Source organism: Myxocyprinus asiaticus, chromosome 34 (genome assembly GCF_019703515.2).
Source record: "Myxocyprinus asiaticus isolate MX2 ecotype Aquarium Trade chromosome 34, UBuf_Myxa_2, whole genome shotgun sequence".
Lineage (NCBI taxonomy): Eukaryota > Metazoa > Chordata > Actinopteri > Cypriniformes > Catostomidae > Myxocyprinus > Myxocyprinus asiaticus.
This window is the reverse complement of record NC_059377.1, coordinates 10819149-10838346: the sequence shown is the minus strand read 5'-3', so window position 1 is coordinate 10838346 and position 19198 is coordinate 10819149. Positions and strand designations below refer to the sequence as shown.

General features: G+C 39.4%; 1 protein-coding gene across 2 annotated transcripts in view; it reads left to right on the top strand.

Annotated features, from left to right (window-relative positions):
* The window catches only part of LOC127425592 (regulating synaptic membrane exocytosis protein 3-like), a 115985-nt gene that overhangs the window by 16748 nt on the left and 80039 nt on the right, over positions 1–19198 (top strand). Inside the window, exon 1 of one of the 2 annotated variants that reach the window (XM_051671727.1) lies at positions 572–712. The exons of the other annotated variant lie outside the window; for it this stretch is intronic. The gene's annotated coding sequence lies outside the window, so the exon portion shown is untranslated. Of the gene's footprint in view, positions 1–571; positions 713–19198 lie in introns of those variants that run through there. 2 annotated transcript variants of the gene reach the window in all.

Genomic DNA, 19198 nt, shown 5'->3' with positions numbered 1-19198 from the left:
ACCCATTTATAAACCCTTAACAAAGGGAACATTAATGTGAAGTTTTACCCTATTTTTTAAGCTAACGGAAAACATAAATTTGGTTAAAATTAAGTTACTTTTAACTGGTAGTTTATGTTTTTTAAAATATGTATTAGGCCTATCTATATTAAAGCAATATGTTTCTATAGTAGAAGTAATTTCAAACTTTATGGTCCTATTTGGCCTCTGAATAGTTACATGAAGTACTCTGGGCTTCATGTTCGAGCGAAAGAATACAATAAACAAGTGAAGTCTAATTATGTGTGCCTGGTCAGGATATGGGTGTATGATGATGCGAATTAAGTTCATTACCAACCCTAATAACAGCTTCTGATTATCCCATGTAACTGGTATCAGGGGACTACATCAAAGCGCGCCAAATATTTAGCTCTTTCTACCCAACCTCATCACCGCTAGCACGTCTCCATGGTTACACACCTGACCCAATCGGGCCCAATGGGTCAGGTGTGTAACCATGGACACGCGCTCCCTGTGAGGAGGCTGGACCAGCAGGCGCGCGCCGCTCTCTCGCTCGTCAGTTGCTCTATCGCGCTCTTCTGTGGATGCAAGCACAAGCACACGAACAGAAAACAAACCCAAGCAATGACATTATTTGCGACGATACGACAGAATCACACCATTATCTGACAACTTGAAACAATTACGTTCCTCTTCTGCTCTCTGTTTGCCGGTAAGTGTTTTTTAATCTATTCGCGCGATCAGAGATGATGCATTAAATTATTACGAGATTAAAGCTGCAATTCAAAAGGCAATTAATGCATCATTCTTAGCTACTATGAATGCTTTTGTATGAAAAATTCTAATGCAATCTGAATATAGTGTGCTTTGCATGAATTAATGTCGAAAACCTCAAATGCTGAATTTATTTTCGGTGCTGCCTCTACGTAATCTATTTACATTGTGTCTCTGCGATCTTTTTAATGCATTTGAAATATTTTTATATAAAGTTATTTTGAAAAACAGCTCTTTTTTTAAGTTTAATTGAGTTTTACCAGAGGTTATGGGTGCTATATTTAACTGCATAATCTCAAATGGGACTTTTGAAAAGAAATTGCCTGATACTTCAAAATATGATAACATATTCGTATAGGACTGTCTGATATAGGTTTATAAATATCCATTTGTGTTAAATGGTGCAGTGCAAACCCTGCAGTCTGTCACTAACCTTTCGATAATAGCTAGAGCAGCTTGCAAAAGACCTTAATTGACAAATCATTAGATGTTTCTATATAGTGATGTTTGCATGAACGTCTAAGGCAGCTTCCATATGCACTTTACACTGCTTTTGTGGATATACTGGAATTCTGGCATGTGATTGATTTAATATAAATAGGAATGCTTCCTTCTATGAAATATCAACATAATTCCAGTGTTGATTTTTCAAAACAGGAGTCACTACTATTTCTCACTGGCTGTGAGCTGACTAGTTCATAGCTGTTTAAGTGATAAATGTGATTGATTAACACCAGGTCTGTTGAGCATTAGTAAAACTCACTGGACAGCTAATCAGCTCAACCTGTTGTTTAAGCTGTCTGTATCTATAGGTATATCATTGCATCAGTGATCCCTGTGATATATGTTTGTTTGTGAGTCAATACTGCTAAATCCATAAAGTGTCTGAAGGCCATAAGGGAGGTTAAGGGGCGGTTACACCTTTCACTGATTTAAGTACATCATCCATTTTCAGAGTATTCGGGAGGGCTGTAAATGCATCGGATTTATATGGTCTGTTCACAGGTGCCAGACTATTTGGTGCCTACACACTGCTTAGGTCAAAGGCAATATTACAGTATATTTAATGGGATGACTCTATCATGACATGCTAGGCATTTTCCAGTAAATTGGCTGAATAACGGTTGAATGGCATTCTGATGTTCAGATAATATATCCATACATACATTGAGAAGTATAGGGGCAGATACAAGTCCAAAGCCATATTTACACATAAAGGTGCCACAGAAGCTGCATCTGAAGTGGCATATTTACCAAGAATATTGTTTAATGCTTTTCAGTGTTGGCATAAATGCATTTACACAGCAATTACATTAATAATGTTATGAGATGAATAAATAATGTTTTGAATATAAAATTCTGAATATATATATATATATATATATATATATATATATATATATATATATATATATGAAATTTTACTTGTAAATACAAAACTATACAATTTGCAATATTATACAACATTTTGCAGATTTCCCTCATACCTATTGCTTATTTCGCTGGTTCCCAAACCAGCATATCACGAAGCGCATTCTGGGTTGAGTGAGCGGTCTGAGCGGTGCTGAGTGAGTAGAGTGGAATCTTCAAAAAGGTGCTCTCCACTCAGGTGGAATTATCACCGCTCCACTCAATGCTACGCTATCGCTCCACCCACATGCTCTGTTAGAGTACCACCTACATTTCAGATCTGTATATTGTGATGGAATGTGATAGACGGAAAATTATTTTCTAGTACTTGCTTCCATCTAGTGGAATGAAATAAGACTTTTCAAAGTGAGATAGAGTCTTTTATATGTCTTTTATTTATTTTTTTATTTGGGTTGATTTCTGATAAATGAGTCAAATTTTTTGCAATTAGTCCACAGTATGTGTGAATGGTGAGCTTTTAAATTTGAGTGTGAAAAATTGTGGATGGTAGCCCAAAATTACATAGAGTTTAAGGGGTTAAATGCATAACTTGGGTCTTTAGTGATCATTTCACCCCCTTTTCTTCATTCATTTTTAGGAGTTATGCTCACACCTTCTTAATATCCTCAGTCTTTCTCTCATGAATAGTGAAACAAACAAACAAACAAAAAAAAGCCAAAATTGCATCTAAAATATATAATGCGCTGTTGATGACTGACTTGATTTACATTTGATATTGCTATTTGATGAAAAAGCAACATGGAACTTAACTATAGCAAGTACATCACATGAACAGTATGATTTGGCTATTGTCATTGAGGTGTACTACTGAAATCATGTAAGTTGTGCATCTATTCAGTGGCACCTGCAGCTGTACGGCCATACGCACTGTGCGTACCATGAGCGCTCCGACTGACCTGAGAAATATTTACTCTCAGAATATTTAATCAATCATGAAATGTGTCCCGTATTTCTGTTGGCTGTTTAAAAGAACAACTAGAAATGCCCAATTTGCGAATGAATAATTCTTTTGAGTCGGTTCTTTTCAGTGAACTGGCCAAACAGGCTTGCAAAACAGTCCGAATCAATTCGTGATTCGGTACAATTCGTTCAGAGTGCTCTCTCACTGAATCATTTGGAGCGGTTTCTCACACAGTAAAACAGTATCGGGATATTTACGAATACAGAGAATAAACAGCGCTGGATACAGAGTAAATTTACCTACAGTCAACTGAAACAAAAGGCTGTCTTTTTGAGAGATAACTTTGAGAAACTTCAGCTAGTGCTGTGTCATGTGAACAAGGGGATGTTCAAATTGAACGTATTTTTGCATCCGCTCGTGCTGTTTTTCAGTCGTTTTCTATATAAACATTCGCTAGATAGATGCGTTTTGACCACTGCGTCACGTTTCATTGTGTTTTTAGCATCTCTCACAGGAGCGTTGCGTTTTTAGACGCTGTCAAGTTAAAAAGAACTTCTTCAACCGATAACTCAAGACACATGCGTTCTGCTCTATTCGTTGTTGTGCGTGTTGCTTTTTTAGCGCGAAAACGTTACTGGAAGAAATGCTTTAGCCAATATTTACATGAATGGTACTCATACTCAAGAAAATAAAACAAATGCTTATCTCAGAGTTACCAGATTTGAATGCTTTGGTGTTGTTTTTTGCACAAAAACTAATTTCTCGGGGGAGCATGCCCCAGAACCCCCCTAGATAAAAGGTTTATTAGGCAGATTTCTGTGCATACCCTCAGATTAAATCCTGCAGGTGCCCCTGCATCTATTTAGACACAAAATACTGATGTGTTGCTCATGTGTAGCTTATATGTTTTGTGTAGCTCAATGTGTGTTTGACAGCCAGTTGCATCTCATAAAATTTCATTGCGGAAGTAATGAATCCCATTCTATAATTTGTTGCATCATCTCTTTAATGTATCAAAACATCAACATTATACAGAATATGTACTGTTCTATTATTTTCTAATTGTCTTGAAAACTGTATTTTATTTGGGCATTTTGTAGATACGTTTGTGATAGATATTTGTGCCGGGTCGCTAAAGACCTGAGGTGTGTAATAATGTCTGGCGAAACACCCATGCATTTCAGTGTTTCTCCAGTACAGTATGAGTGTTACTCCAAAATGAACAGAACACAAGGGTTAAGTATAAAATACATTTAAATAATATTTTAAAAAAAAATTAGTTTCTTACACTTTTTGGTCTCTGGTCATAGTTTGTAGGTGATCAGAATCTATATTGCAAGCACACATATTTAGCATGTTTTGATTGTGAATGTATGTACAGGAGGAGAAAATACAAACCAATGCACCATGTACAACAGCTGACAATGAGCATTCAGTGTTGAAGGAATCCTGTGAGTTCGAACCTCTAGGATGTAGGAAATAGAGTGAAAATGACACATCAGACCTTATTTCTTTTTTCGTCCAGTGCTTGTGGGCCCAGATTTTGTGCTTTTTATACCAGGTTATGCTTAATTGTGCTTTGGGCTTGGATACAAGCTGTTTGCCGTTGGCAGTGTTGCAAAAAATTCTTGTGATTTATAGTTTTTGGTGAGACTGGTTTGGAGTGGTGCTGATTACATTCTGTGGTACTTTTGTGACATTTAGCAACTATTCTGCAAAGTGTCTTTCTGTTCCTGTCAATGAGCTGTGATGTTCAGACACTGCTAATTTTTGTGAGTGCACCTGTTTGGTGCTATCGAGACTGTTCTGTGCAGTTGTGACCAATGCATCCCCATCTACACTATTTGGCCTCTTTAGAACTGTGCTAGATATCTAAATGTTGCTCACATATAAAAAATCTCATTGTCATGAAACCTTTATCTATTATAAGCTCTTCCAGCTACACAAGCGCAATTTCTGAAATGTGTCGGAGCACAATTACTAATAAATTGAGTACACGTTGCAATCTTAGAATTGCCACAAGAGGCTTATCACATGCCTTCAGAACAAGACGTGAGTCACATGGAATAAATTATTAGACTTATGAATTATACTTGTGTGTCCTTTTGAAGCTTGAAGAAGGTGGTCACCATCCACTGCCATTGTATGACATCACTGAGTACAATATTTTTTCACAATTTCTCACTTTGTGTACCGAAAAAGAAAGAAAGTCATATGGGGTTTTAACAACACAGGGGTGAGTAAACAATGACTGAATTTTCATTTTTTGGGTGAATTAACCCTAAGGGATAGTTCACCCAAAAAGTTACATTTAGTCATTATTTACTCACCCATGTGTTGTTAAAACCCCATATGACTTTCTTTCTTTTTCGGTGCACAAAGGGAGAAAAAAAAAATATATATATATATATATATATTCTGCTCGCTGATGTCATTAAATGGCAGTGGATGGTGACCACTTCTTCAAGCTTCAAAAGGACACAAAAGTATCATTCATAAGTCTAATAAATTATTCCATGTGATATTAAAAACAGAAAACCAAATCAGAGAACCGAACTTACATGTCTGAAGAGTTTGAACTCAAAAAGGAGATGCATTTCTATGACCTGCCTTATTTGTATGAACCAGATTACTCGGAAATCAAGCTGAGGGACTCCTCCATTTTGTCCTCTTGAAGCGTGAAGAGGTGGTCACCATCCACTGCAATTGTATGACATCACTGAGCACAATATTTTTTTAAAATCACAATATTACACCCTTTGTGTACCGAAAAAGAAAGTTATTTTGTTTTTAGAACAACACAAAAGTGAGTAAATAATGATGAAATTTTCATTTGACTCTTTAGAAATACTCTTTATTCCTCTAACAAATGTAGCTAGTTTGAATGGGAATGCCGTTCCCCCACGAAATTCACTCCATGAATCCTCGTGTTCCTCCCCATTTCCAGCCCTGTTTAAAGTCAATGTGAAAGGTCTTTGTAGACAATTTTACTTTCATAATCTGACATATTTCCGAGTGAAACAGGATATTCAGAGGGAAGAAATGTAAGCATCGCAAGAAAGAAAAACGTCTTTTTCATTTTGAATAACATGCACCAATGAATTGTGCACAATAAGACCAGCCACGTGTATTAAGAAAGTAAATAGGATCAATTTTGATTTGATGTTGACTTTTAGTGTGTACAATGAGCAATGTTGGGTGTAATCTGATTAAAAAGTAAAAAGGTACTGTAATCCAACTACTTTTTAAATCGAAAAATAGTGTCACACTTTACATTTCTTGTAATCAGATTGCAATTAATGACTTTTTAATTACTTCAAGTACATCACTAGGGTAACACCTATTTCTAAAATAATATTATTTATGTGAAATGAATTCAAAACATGAATTATGTTCATATGTGAATCTGTTTGCATTTCTGAAAGACTTTACAAAGACCCCCTAATGAGTCACTGTAAGACAGAAATGAATACATACTTCAAGAAATGTGTGAACTTTTTTTATGCACATTGAAATTAAGGTATTTGAATGTAAATTTTTAATATCTTTGTTGATGCCCTACTGTGAAAGGCAAACATGCCCCCATTTTTCTCCAGTAATTGCAGCATCATAACACTGGGATTGAACTCACAACCAAAGGGCACATTAAATATGCAAGTACTCTTGTGGTCGACTGCAACTTGTATGCTGAGCGCTGGCTTTCGTTTTTAGCCCGTATCCATTTCTACTCCTCTACCTCTCTATCTATTCTTTACTCATGCAGTCTTTTGGTGAATATAGAGGGATTTAATAATCAGTGATGCACTAGGTCTCATGCCAAACATGGTTTGGATGATTGAGAGAAGAGTTTGTGAGAGGTATTGAGAGACTGAGGAGTATAAATCAGAGAGAGTTCAAGTGCTGTGCTCTAAGATGAATCAATGTTCTCCGATCGTAAGTAAACACAAATGTTAAATCACAAGATAGTAAGAGATTGTATTTTCATCTGCCACCAAACAGACACACAAAAAAAGGTTGCATTCACCTGATGAGGTAACCATAGAAACAGTCCAGTCTAAGCCACAAAACGGCAAGTTGTTAATCAGTTGATGTTCTGTGGATGCCAAATGACAATTTGGGTTGCACAGGACGGACCTCAACAGATTGCGTATCCAAATTACTTGTCGAAATTCATTTAAAAAGTTGACCGCCTTGAAAGTACAGTTCACACTGTATTGTTGAGCTCACACTCACCCGGGAGAATTCACTCCATTGCTCGCTGTGAAACTAGGCAAAAAGAGGAGAAAATGAGAGGAAAGAGGGAGGCAAGTGAGAAGAAATATATTGGTGAATAATTGTGTCAGCAACACAGTTAAATACGAAGCAAGAGATTTGGGCTGAAAAGAAAGGAAGCAGCGAGGGTGGAGAGCAGGAATGGAAGATGACAAGGACAATAAAAGAACACGGAAGGACCCATCTGTGTGCTCATTTGCAAATGAGCTGCTTCAGACAACATTCAGTTTTTTCTTTTCACAAAGTGTCCTTAACCTCTGTCCTTATCTTGTTGATGTGTCTCTTCAGGCCCTCATGAATAATCGTATTCAGGTTCAGCCTCCACAGTCTCTCTTTGCTCCATCTCGTTCTGTCTTCCTTCCCTTCATTAAACATTGTTCTAACCAGGCATGACATGGTGATCTCATTCAAAATTGTACATTTGTTAAGAAAACACAGATGTGAAGGCTAATTTGCTATGGTTTGCCCCTGGAATTTCCTATGAATTTTTAAAAAGAGATTTTCGATTTATGGGTAAAATAAGATCAGTGTTGAAAATGACTTCACATTTTGAACGTCATACCTCAGTCGTGGATTTTGAAGCCGTTGTGTCTTCTAAAAATGCATATTGCTAACCTGTCGCTAAATAAGGACTACAACAGTTGTTCATTTCGTAATGCACATAGCTCACATGCTCATGGAAGTTGTAGTCCTTAATTAGCATTGTGATAGCAAAATGCATTTTTTTAAAACATGGTAGCTTCAAAGTTTATGTTGAGGTGTGTCTGTGTGTAATTTATGTTCTAGAACAAAACGTGAAAATCTTTTTACGTAATTTTAACCACAAACCTTATTTATCTCATACATTTAAAACTGACATTATAAAAACCCATAGGAAATTCCTGAGGGAACCCATGTCTCAAAAATGCTAATTGTCTTCCCGATTTTTGGACTACAATTTGAACAGTTCTATTAGTGTTAATGTTTATAGAGCTGTCCACCCACTTTTTCAGCCATCTTGGCATCGGAAGTATTCCTCCCATTAATTTCTTTCATAGAGGTATCATAAAATCCTTCATAAAAGAGTTCTAAACCATGAACTAAACCAACCAGCTTTGAGGTGAATCACAACATTATAAACGTTCATTTGAAGCAAAAGAAAGTACTTGAAAATCTAAATGTCTTTCATGAGGGCATGAACTATAATTAAATACGAATAAAATATGATGAAATTTTTTTTGTTGTTGTTGATTATATGTGTAGAAACAGTCTACTTTGATTTTATTGCTAAATATAATGTTTGCAAATATAAGTAGTTTGAGAGTGTAGGGAGAATATGCTTCATTACGTCATTAGTATTGTGTCATGTGTTTAGCCGGTCGATGCTGAGCTCATTTGCCGTGCTTTGTTCGCAAATCTCTGAATGGTGGATTATTCCCTCATGATTATGGGTAATGTAGTTCTTCACCAGGACTTCTGCTATTAAACACGGTTTCTTTTAAAATGTAGAAATAACACAGACTGATGGCTTCAGCAGCAGCATATATCATTGATTAATAACTTAGGAGCTCACGGTATGCCGGTCTTTAAATGTTTATAAGTAACTGCTAAAAATCAATTCCCCTATGTAAAAATTAACGGGATTTTTACTTCCAGAACCAGACTGCTGCACTCTATAGACTCATGTGATCCGAATTTCTTTCCACAAAAAGTAAAAAGTATTGATTATTTCACAGACAGAAAACAAAGAAGAATACAGTTATGGTCATGGATATCTAGTTTACTTGCTATGAAGTGCCTCAAATAAAGTGTTATGTTTAATATACAGTATGTAAGCTGGTCAGTGAGTGGATTGTCAAATCATGCGTGGCACTGTATAGGGGCCTTGCCCCTATCAAAGTTTTATTGGTTTAAATTTCCTTTCCACAAAGCTGTATTAAACAACAGATTGACTGTGATTTTGTTGTTTTGCACAGCATTTTGGAATTTTAGTAAGGAAAGATAGTTGTGCTTGAACATGTCATGTCAGGCTTGGTTAGGACACGATGTAAGGAGGATCCCGCTCATCATATCAGTGTCTTGAGGGCCTGGCAATTTTGTCTAAGCCTCTGTAATACTTCTCAGTGGAAGGAGGAGGCGAGAAGCAAATTTCCTGGTTCAGGTAAATGTTTTTATTTTCCTCTTTGTGGCAGATACACTCTCGCAGGGCTTTTCCGTTGTTCAATGAGTCAGTCTAAAAATACACAAACTACTTCACAAAACAAAACTCTCAACTTTGCAATAAACTCTTTGCTCCACAATTGGGTCTCTGATGCCCAGGCTCTCTCTCTTCTACCTGCGGTGTGGCTCTATTTATGCCACTCTCCCCGGGCTCACTGAAATTAGAGACAGGTGTTAGACATAATTTAACTCAGGTGTAAGCGCCCTTACCGCTTTCTCTCTCTCCGGAGAGATGCTTGACCACGCCCCCGATGCCACATATCCCCACCGCCCGACTCAGGCCGGGGCAGCATCCGGCCTGCCTACCACTCCCCCCCATTCCTGGAAAGGAAGTCGGCGACAGCCATCTGCGCCCCCGGTCTCTGGACCACCTTGAACTTAAACGGCTGAAGAGCCAGGTACCAACGGGTGATCCGGGCATTGGTATCTTTCATGCGGTGGAGCCACTGGAGTGGTGCGTGATCGGAACAGAGGGTGAAGGCCCGCCCCAACAGGTAGTATCGGAGAGTGAGGACTGCCCACTTGATGGCGAGACACTCCTTTTCTATGGTGCTGTACTTAGTTTCGCTCAAGGAGAGCTTACGGCTAATGTACAACACCGGGCGCTCCTCCCCCTCCACCACCTGCGAGAGTACGGCCCCCAGACCCCTGTCTGAAGCATCTGTCTGTAAAACAAAAGGGAGAGAGAAGTCAGGTGAATGTAAAAGTGCCCCCCGCAAAGTGCAGCTTTAACTTGCGTGAACGCCCGCTGACACTGCTCCGTCCACTAGACCGGGTCTGGAGCTCCCTTTTTAGTGAGATCAGTCAGCGGGCTGGTGACATCCGAATAATTAGGCACGAACCTTCTATAATAGCCAGCCAGAGAGATTATTTTGAAGAGTGCCTCTGCAACACTGCGTGCTGAGATGTTGCGAAGAGGCACTGCTTCTGGATATCGCGTTGCATAGTCCACCAGGACCAATACAAAGCGATGTCCGCGTGCTGACCATTGTAATGGCCCGACGAGGTCCATTCCAATTCTCTCAAAGGGGACCTCGATCAAAGGGAGAGGGCGCAATGGCGCTTTTGGGGTGGCCGGCGGGTTAACCAGTTGGCATTCGTGGCATGCCGCACACCACCTGCGGACATTGCCGCCAATGCCCGGCCAATAGAAATGGGCTATTAGACGGTTCAGTGTTTTCCTTTCTCCTAAGTGACCCACCATGGGATTATAATGAGCCGCCTGGAATACCATTTCCCGACGGCTCCTTGTATCCTCTTTAGTTTGAGTGTTCTGTGTCACTCTATACAACCGCTCATTTATAATCGCAAAATAGGGGTATGAAAGGGCGATATCCGGCTGGAGTCGTTGACCATCGATGACTCTCACTTGGTCGAAGGTGTGTTTGAGGGTTTCGTCTTGCAACTGCTCCAAAGGGAAATCCCCCTCAGGGAATTCCCTGAGAAGGGGAGGGGCTGCAGCCTCTCCCCCTCTCTCGTCATTATGACGTGGAGCTGTCGAGGACGGCCTCGGTTCCGCCTCCCCTGCCAGAGCATCGCACATTACACATCTCCCTAACTTCGTACAGGACCCATCCGCGCAAATTCCTTTTAATAAAACTCTAAAACCAGGCCAATCAGTCCCCAAAATCAGTGGATGGGTGAGGCGGGAACTAACCGTGGCCTCCACTCTATGCTTTTTCCCCCGGAATTTAATTGTCAGGGTCACCACCAGATACTTGTGAATATCCCCGTGTACACATTTCACCTTCACCGTTTTAGTTGTGACCAATGCCTCGGGTTGAACCAAGTGTTGGTGGATAGTGGTTTGATTACACCCGGTGTCCACCAATGCTTGGTGAGTACCCCTTAACACTTACCGGTATCCGGTATGCTCCAGCCCAGTCGGGGGCAGCCTGTGGGAGGTCAGCGACCCACACCACCATCCCCAGCTCCATCAGAGGGCACTGATCCTGGAAGTGGCCCGGGTCTCCGCACCTCCAGCAGTCTGGCCCAGGCGCTACGCCCGCACTTGCGTCGGCGGGCACCCCCCCAAGGGGGAGAGCGGCGGGGCATTGGGATAGGGGAAGGTCACCTCCCACACCCACTGGTCTCTGGGACTGAAGTCCTCCTCGTCTGCGTGGGGCAGGAACGGGACCTGGAGAGAGAGGAGAACGAGAGGAGAGAGGGGAGGGGGATGAGACAGAGGGAGGAGAGAGAGTGTAGGAGGGTTCTTCCGCCCTCGGGATCGCCGCCATTTGGTCCTCCGCAAGCCGGACAGCTTCCTCCAGCGACGCCGGGCGGTGGCACTGGACCCACTCCGCCGTCCCTTTTGGCAGTCGATGTTTTAATTGCTCCAGTACCACCTGGTCGATAATTCCGTCGACGTCGCGGTCCCCCGCTATCAACCATCTTCGGCAGGCGTCACGGAGCCGCTGGGCGAAGGCAAACGGGCGGACGGAGCTCTCCAACTTCAAGCTCCGGAAGAGTTGACGACTTTCCTCCGGAGTGCGACCAACCCGTTGCAGGATGGCTCTCTTTAAATCTCCGTAGGCCAGGAGGCTCGTCGCTGGCAGTTGTTGAGCCGCGAGCTGGGCTTCCCCGGACAACAGTGGGATAAGTTGGGCCACCCATTGGCCGAGCGGCCAGCCCCAGATCTCGGCGGTCCACTCAAACAAATCCAGGAAGGCCTCGGGGTCGTCTGCCGCCCCCATTTTCTGTAATGCGGCAGGGGTAACGGCATGTGAGTGTCCGGGGGCGCGGCTGGGGACGCCTCCTGGCTGAGGAGGCTCCGGATCGCCTGCCGGTCCTCGGCTTGAGTGCGTAGGAGCTCGACAAACCGGCGATCTTGATCTTGTCGGAGCTTAAGCAGTGTTTGCTGGTGGTTCTGATGTAGGCCAGCGAAGGCTTGGAGGATCTCCGCCAACTGGGAGGACTCTACGGGGCGACTTCCATCCATCTTCAACCAAACTTCAATCCCGGGTTTCGGCACCAGTGTAATACTTCTCAGTGGAAGGAGGAGGTGAGAAGCAGATTTCCTGGTTCAGGTAAATGTTTTTATTTTCCTCTTAGTGGCAGATACACACTCGCAGGGCTTTTCCGTTGTTCAATGAGTCAGTCTAAAAATACACAAAATACTTCACAAAACAAAACTCTCAACTTTGCAATAAACTCTTCGCTCCACAATCAGGTCTCTGATGCCCAGGCTCTCTCTCTTCTACCTGCGGTGTGGCTCTATTTATGCCGCTCTCCCCGTGCTCACTGAAATTAGAGACAGGTGTTAGACATAATTTAACTCAGGTGTAAGCGCCCTTACCACTTTCTCTCTCTCCGGAGAGATGCTTGACCATGCCCCCGCTGCCACAGCCTCATTCAGGAGGGGTGTTTTCAAACACGTCCATCTTCAACATTGTGGTGGTTTTTAAGCAATCAGGATGGAATGCTATTCATCATGATAATTAAAGCCTTGATTGAGTTTGAAATTTGCGATGTCAACAACATATTCAAAATGTTCAAATGCTGGTTCACAATCCAACAGCTCTTTTGATTCTAGCACAAACATAAACTAATGGTGTGTTAATGAAGCGGGTGTTGTGGATTTCTGTAGTCCTGTCTCCCTTAAGTTGTGTGTATGTGTGTGTAAGTGAGCATTACTCATCCCGTGACACAGCACAGCTTGTGGAGTGAGAGATACCACACAGACAGCGTGTAGAGAGTTGTGTGTTTCTCTCCATTTCACTTCTCACACCCTAAAGTGTAATGTACAAGATACCCAGCCTGGTCATTAGCAGTGTGCATATTTTAATAGGAATTGAAATGCATATCCTGTTTGTGACGGCAAAAAAAATAAAAAACAATAATAATAATAATTTTAAAAAAAATTTAAATAAAAAAATCATGGAGTGCATTACGGTCGGTGGTATAACCAAAAGCTTATATCACTATATCAATACATTTTTTAAGTATATATCATGAAAAAAATGGTTTACGCCTTTATATTAGTTGACCATGTGGTAATGCATATTTTTGAAAAATCCAGTGAATTAAATATTTAACAAATGATCAATACTTCATCTCATTTAATTCATTTCTGTTTTTATTTGGAATTTGATGGACGTAAACCAAAAGAAATGAATGATAAATCTAATATTTTATAACAAAAAAAGTGAACAAAAGACTCAAAACATTAAAAATAACAGCATAAAACAGTTCCAACTTAAAGATCTCATTGGATCACTCACATTTGAGGCGTTGCAAAATTAAAAGCCAAAAAAAAAAAAAAAAAAAAAAAAAAAAAAAGAGGCACACACATCCAAATAAAGCGAGAATAGGGTGCAGTATCCAAAAAATACAAATCCAAAAATAGAGTACAAAAAGGAAATGCACCTGAAAAACTCCCATAAACAGGATTTTAATCAAAGAGTGATGTTTGGAGCGTCCCGCTCTTCCTCAGACCTATGCTGTGTTCCATTCAAGACGGATGAGGGATTTTCCTAATTGATATCTCCGACCTCCGACCGTAAAGGCATTCAATTACCACATGCTCGGAAGATGACGTGTAAGGAAGCAAAACAGTAACACTTCCATTAGCTTAGCAGGAGTTCGACTGTCACCAGAGACGTCTCCTAGCAATTGATAAACACTGCTGCAATGTTAGAATTAGTGCTATAGGTTTATGGTCATCAAAAGAGAGTATAATTTACCATGTTTTGAACACCTATCTGCAATTGTTTGTTAAACAAGCTTTAATATCATGTAATGTAGGAATTTTGAATCATTTATCGATATTATTTAATAAAAGTGAATGTTTATCACTTACTTTGTATCTCCCTGGGTGCAGACATGTTTGTGTAACATTACACACATGTTGAAAATTTCCTAAGGAGTTTCCAAGTTGGAATTCCAACTTCAAGTGGCATTCCATTGCACTTTTCCTAGTAGGAAGTTGGAAAATCCAACTTTCTGAGTTGAATGGAATGCAGCATTAAGTCACCTGATAACATTAAAACAGCATTTAAGGTGCATTCCATTCAGGAGTGATTATCCCTATTCCCTATAAAGACTTTACCGTCCACTGTGAGAGCTTTGGAGGGCTGAAAGTTGTGGTGCTCAAAAATAACGTTTATTTGGAACTCAACTTTTAGTTCATTTTTATTGAAAATTAAGTTTGAAGCTATCTCACAGCATGGCTACCATGATTGTTCTCCCTTCGAAGTGCCCTTCGTTGTCTGATGTATTCCGTTTGGAACACAGGGACAATATGTCATACAAATGTAATAAACATGAAAGCAAAATCCCAAATATAAAGTCATAATATACTATAACACATAATTATATCCCATTTACAAGTATATTCATTTTAGAAAGGCATTTATATACATTTCACAAAATCATGTTCTAATTCACAATACATATCGTAACATCTCAAAATATAAATACCTTGTTATACTATATATAGACATGATTTTAAAGAAATGGTCTAATGGCATTGCAAAATAACCAATATTCACACCTGTGATCACACATTTAGATTCTGTATTAAACCGGCAAGTTGCAACATTGCTTGGTAACCATAATCAACTAAACTTTGCTTCGTGCCTAACAAACACCCCTTAATAACCAATTCGACTTGTTTAGGACACATCACGCTCTGTATTTTTTGTATTTCTACAATACTTGTTACTTTGTTGCTCACTTGTGACCTTGTGGATATATCTACCCGTTGACAAATTTCTACCATATCATATATACCGTCATTCCACTCAGCCCTAGTGTGCATTGGTTTGTTTTAATGACTAAGTGTTTCTGGCCATAGTGCCAAAGACTGTCAAATCTTAATTTTTGTTTTGTTTTCAATGCAATCAGTTTACTGTAATTCTTTCCTCAACCAGTTGACTGATTAATAACTATAATTACATGTATCCGTTGCCCAGAAATTTATGAGGCCAATAACAATTATGATTTCAACTCTATTAACTGTAATTTGATTAACAACTTGGTACTCGTGAGTCTCACGCTCACCCTGACAGTAGAATCCAATGCAATTGGTCATTACTTGATTCAGTGACCATGCAATTTCCTATGATGTTTGCATCTCCAGCAGTGAGTACAGAAAAGTGTTTGGGTTTTAAATGAAGAGGACCCCAGATGGCTGAGATTTTTTCAACGTCACTCCAAAGAGGTCATATAATTCATCTTATCTCTCCAATCCATAAAAAGAACCACAAAGAGATAATGTGTTGAGCACAGGCCCAAATTAAGACATCCCTGTATGGAGAAGTGGGTTAACGGGGCAGTGATGGATGGGCCGGCCCATTTTCTCCAGTGACTTATGATGACCCGTTAACTTCTCTGAGAGTTGGGCTTCTCTGCAGTACAGAGAATGATTGAGCATGCCTACGGAGGGTCATTTTTTGGTTTTGCTTTACCATTGAACTACTTCAAAATCTTCTGCAAATCTTCTATTGTTGTGAAAACTCCATTCCGAAAGGACAAGCTTATAATTTAAATAATTGGTTATTTTGCGCTAATAAATGCTCTATAATTTATTTTATTTTATTTTTTTCGGGTCTAGCTGGTGGACCAGACAGGCATATTGTAAACCAGCAAAACTTAGCAGGTAAAGTTGTTTAACTAGCATGGTCTTTCCAGATCTAGTTGAAGCTGGACCAAGGAGGTTATGATGGTTAAACCAGTACAGAATTATGCAAAGGCTGTTCCAAAAGGTAGACAGCAAAAAGATACCTTCTTTTGGACAAAATTTTAAGGTAGCATCCAGTGTTAATTTTCACACATTTTTGTCTTTTGATGTAAATGTACTTTAACTTTAGTCAATATTTCATCATGTGATTTTCATTAATTATAGTCAGTTTTACTTACTTAAATGGCATATAATTTTAGTCAACAAAAATAATATTTTAGTTGACAAGAATACGCAAAATGAATTTTTTTTTTTTTATCAAACTGCAACAGACCAAAATTTATCCAAGAATTCAAGAATTCAAATATTGCAATTTTTTTTTATAAATATGCATCAAACATATTAAAGATTAATATGTTTTATATGTAAGATTAAACAACATGAGAAAATTGTTCTTGAAATAATAGCATATAATGAATATACTGAAGTATTAGCTACTGTTAGCAGTGACTCATTTATCTGTCACAGAGAAGAGAGTCCCAGAAATGAGCAAAAATTCCAAGATGGTGGACAAGTTGAGAAAAATCTTGGAATTATTGATTAAAATTGTGTGCTACGTGCAGTATTTTATGCTAATTAGAGTGTTGTGTTATTATCTTAGCAACACGCTAACATCAAACTCTGTTGGAATCAACTACAAGCTGAGTCTTCTGTACATTTCACACAAGGAGTGCTATTTGTATGACACATATTTTCTGCCTTTAGAGCTTTCAAAATAAGTCACTTATGAGGTTTGAGCAGGACAGACAACAAGGCAACTCACTATAAGGTCACGTCTACACTAATACACTTTTGGTTGAAAACAAATAGATTTTGTTTAGTTTACGGCACTCATCCAGTCTGGAATGTCTTGGAGACTTGGAGCTCTCTAGTATTTCTTTATTGAAATACTTTAGAAAATGATGACATTAGGAAACAAGAGTTTTCAACCAAAAACATATTAGGTGCATTCCAATCGACTGTTAGGGTCCTCCAAAGTGGACTTCAACGGTATTCAGCCATCTTAAGAGAGATTCCAATCCTAAGGGAGCATAAATGTTCAGTTGGAAGGGCACTCAAAATGGCTCAGGGAATAAGTGTACATCGATACATCACCTCACAGGATGTTGAGAGGGATATTTACCCACCAGTCATTGCGAACCAGTTGAGTACTCATGTAGTGTGTCTAAAATAAACACTTAAATCAAACAAACAAAAGGAGTTTGAGATGCTGGCATTTTAATAAAGCCTAATTTACCTCAGGTGTGCTTTCTATGCGGTTGTGCATGAGTACAAAGTGCGCGAGATGCTGCCGTTACATCCATTATCATGACAATTGGTCATATAACAGTTAAGAAGACACACTTATTATAAAATAACCACATTACATTTATTTTTTTATATTAAACAGCAACAGTCATTTAACTTATGGGTTACAAGTCTGGAAAACGATATTAATTAAAATATTTAGCTACATTTTTCTAAGTATATACGTGGATGTATTATAAAAATGTACAGTATATATATGGACATAAGGTTATTTATTGTACATTTATATTTATTTACATGAGTATATTGTGTCATCTTACTTGAACCCCGTGATCAGCGTGACTCAAGTGTTCTGTGTTTGATGAAGTTGCAGGGTAGTCCAAATGAACTAATTTTGTCAATTCCAGCAGATATCCCGTGCCCAGTGAGTAGGGAGCAGTGAACACTGCATAGGTACCCTGCAGATTGGAATGCACCTGTTATTGTGGAAGTTGCCTAAGTTTTGGAACAGACATGTCTTTTGAGCTGGAAATGGTACTGAATGGTAGGTTAAGTAAGTTAAAGGGATAGTTCACCCAAAAATGAAAATTCTCTCATCATTTACTCACCCTCATGCCATCCCAGATGTATTTACTTTCTTCTGTTGAATACAAACGAAGATTTTTATATGAATATCTCAGCTTTGTAGGTCCATACAATGTAATTGAATGGTGGCCAGAACTTTGAAGGTCCAAAAAGCACATGAAGGCAGCTTAAAAGTAATCCATAAAACTCCAGTGATTAAATCCATATCTTCAGAAGCAATATGATGGGTGTGGGTAAGAAACAGATCAATATTGAAGCCCTTTTTTTACTATAAATTCTCCTCCCTTCCCAGTAGGTGGCGATATGCACTAAAAAAGGAAGATTGCTTAAAACAAAAGAAGAATGTGAAAGTGGAGATTTATAGTAAAAAAGGACTTAAATATTGATCTGTTTCTCACCCACATCTAACATATCACTTTTGAAGGCATGGATTAAACCACTGAATTACTTTTATGTTGCCTTTTTGGAGCTTCAAAGTTCTGGTCACCATTCACTTGCATTGTATGAACCTACAGAGCTGAAATATTCTTCTAAAAATCTTTGTTTTTGATCCTCAGAAGAAAGAAAGTCATACACATCTGAGATGGCATGAGGGTGAGTAAATGATTAGATTTACAGCATCAGCTTTCAAAACACAACATATGCTAGTGACCATGCAAAGGTGGTCTTTTCAGCAAGGGATAATGCCAAATAGTTAAACTGTGATTCAGGGTGTACAACAACACACAGGTCCCACTCTGTTAAGCCCTGTTAGGACACTGTAAATAAACGGGAGCCACTTCATCCACCTCTGATTGACCTCAAAGTGGCCCACTTTGTCTGTAAGCTGCAGGTCGTCATGGGTGATGTCCTTCTAACTGGATCAGCTCAGATGTTTATAATACAGTGTATTCTGCAAGACGTTTGATAAATGGTGCCCTTTTAATCTGTCTGTACTCATCAGTGCCACAGTTAAGGGCTCAAGGCACAACAGTGGGGGCCATGGGGTCTCTTTGATCACCTATACTGGAACATTTCGGCCCATTGTTTTCCATTCGTCTCTCCCACCTAATCAGACCTCACATACACGACCTAAACAAAATTGAATACTATGATAAAGACTTACCATG